At 39.9% G+C, this 2,531-nt stretch overlaps 1 protein-coding gene across 3 annotated transcripts in view; it reads right to left on the bottom strand.

The window, feature by feature from the left end:
- Foxp1 (forkhead box P1) overlaps positions 1-2,326 on the bottom strand; it is a 487,831-nt gene extending 485,505 nt beyond the window's left edge. For all 3 annotated transcript variants that reach the window (XM_019209347.2, XM_010636145.2, XM_010636153.2), the window contains exon 1: positions 2,197-2,326. The gene's annotated coding sequence lies outside the window, so the exon portion shown is untranslated. The remainder of the gene's footprint in view (positions 1-2,196) is intronic.
- Between the last annotated feature and the right edge of the window lie 205 nt (positions 2,327-2,531).

The raw sequence follows: 2,531 nt of genomic DNA on the forward strand, positions 1-2,531 counted from the left end.
TTAATATATATTAATATATAAAAATGGTATTCATCTAGGCCTAAATACTATTTTTCTTCCAATGAGGTATAGTATAGGTTTTCAGACTGATTGCTCCGATAGAGGCCCTTACCCAGTAGAAATTAATAAGTAAAATGGGCCTACTGTTCAGTAAATCCATTCACATGATTTTCTTAAACTTTAAGCATCAATTTTTTTGACAGTGAGACTGAATCAGATTTTCAACATAAAAGACAGAGGTGACAGGCCATCTAGAACCTAAGTTTGGTGCCACTCCAATAAAATTCCAAACACTTCTATAAGTTCTCATGTATATATAATATAAATTAACACTTTGTTCTCAATTCTATCTGCAGGAGAAATAAATCTCCTTAACACATGCTATCTTGCTCACTGATCTATAGACCACTCACAAAAGCCTATCCCAGTGGCCTCACACTGGAGCCCTCAGAAAAACTTTACAGGGGAGGGAACTGACAGACTTGCCCAAGACCACTCAGTGAAATAAATGATCCAAGGTCTCTCACAGCTCCAACATTCCATGGGTCCATTAACCATTTCTCTTCACTGTGGAAATCCTTACCTCATGTGCTTCTGTTTGTTATTTGCCTTATCTCTTGCCAATGAAAAAAAAAAGACTTGTGACAAAGATAAAATGTTTGATTTTTTTTTTCTCCATCTCTCTTTTTTTCCATCTCTAACATCCAGAAGAATGGAATAAAAAGTACAAGGAATCAGGAAACAAACTGGCCTATATTGGAATGAAAACCAATAGGCTCTTTGACAAAGAACCAAATCTGGGCTACTTTTCTAATTCTCCTTTCTTGTCTATGGAGTGGGAGAGATTTATCCAAATCACCTCCACTTGTGAAATCTTTTCAAACCTGGCCCAAATAAATACTGTACCTGGGTATACAACGGTCAACAGTAGCCTCAAGAGACACTTAGCGTCTGGAGAGGTTGACTAAACTGAATGGGCTGGGTGCCTTAATTTCTATAAATGAGATAATCTAGAAAGAATCACTGACTGAAGACCAAATAATCGAGTCCACTCCTGACTCAGCCCAGGGACTCAGATACCCCAGCTGAACTTCGTGGGTGTTACAGATGCCACTGTAAACTCACGAGACTTGGACAATTTCTAGGGCTTTGTCATTCCTGACATAATAGGATTCTCTAACCTACATGCTTTGTTTTAAATACAGAATTAAAGAAGAGAAAGACTAATTTTCTACATGTCAGGTAGGTAGGTATTAGGCCTCCCAACTGCAATACAGTGTTTCTTTTTTAATCCATGAGACTTCCTTCCACTAAACAGAATGTTTAAGCACAAGAATAAGATAAACAAAGTGAGCTTATGTCAATAGCTGTTACCACTAAATGTCTTTCAATGCACAAAACCTGAAATGAAATAGTTCCCCATAAAAGTGACCTCATTCTATGACAAAGCTACCTCTGAATGATGTCAGAGTTCTCACTCAAAACACCTGGCCTTGACCAATTATTGTTCTTGATAAGGGCAAGTCTTCACTGCAGGAAAGCCATCAATCTGAGGAACAGAGTAGGTGCTTTCGAACATGCAAAGTGTCCATACCAAAAAATATGATTACATCTCTTCTAACCCACCTCTAAAACCTCAAGGAATAACCTGCCCGGGTACACTGTGATAGAAAAAACTGCCTCGGACACCTCTGAGAGTCCAGTTTCCAAGCCTCTGGCTTTCTCAGGAACCCTACCCACATGGAAGCTTTGGACAGGACTCCGTCAAGGAACCAATGCAAACGACCTTGTCCCCCAGTGTCAAAATGAAGTAATTACAGTTATATGTTATGGGATCATATTATCACTAAATTTTGACAGGATTTAAAAAAACCCGATTATTAAACCAGGCATAGTGGCGCACACCTGTAATTCAGCACTCTGAGAAGCTGAGGAAGGAAGACCACAAATTTAAAGCCTAGACAGCTAAGTAAGAAGCTGTATCAGAATTTTAAAAAGGGAAGGAGCTGGGGATGTGGCTCAGCGCAAAGGCTGTTTGTTCAAATCCCCCCATAACAAAACAAAAAAGGTACTGTGCATGTGTCCATAGTTTAGATAGTCTTCCCTTCAGGGGAGAGTCTCTCGCCCTCCGTGTGCACTGCTCTGAAGGACTTGTTGTCTTGGGACTTTTCCGGTGAATAATCAACTCTCACTCACCCTTTTGGCTTGCAGGCATCACATATATCCACTCATGGCTGACAGCAAATCGAAGACTGGATCAAAGCCCTCACCATTGCCAAAATTTTTTGTTCGGAAACCGGAATTGTCAGAAGCAGCGCCTGGGACACTACAAAACAAAAATATTTTTTACACATAACTAAGATGTAACTTGTAAAACCACCACTTCCTTAAACTCAAAAACAGCAAGACACATACAGAATCTACAGGTGGGGGAAAGCACCTTTCCAAAGAGGGTATGTCAATACAGCCAGTGTGGGCTGCCAAATAGGGCCGGAAATACTGTTTTTCGAAAGACATACTTAACACTTACT

The sequence above is a fragment of the Fukomys damarensis genome, unplaced genomic scaffold, assembly GCF_012274545.1.
Source record: "Fukomys damarensis isolate Sample0158 unplaced genomic scaffold, DMR_v1.0_HiC HiC_scaffold_28, whole genome shotgun sequence".
Taxonomy (NCBI): domain Eukaryota; kingdom Metazoa; phylum Chordata; class Mammalia; order Rodentia; family Bathyergidae; genus Fukomys; species Fukomys damarensis.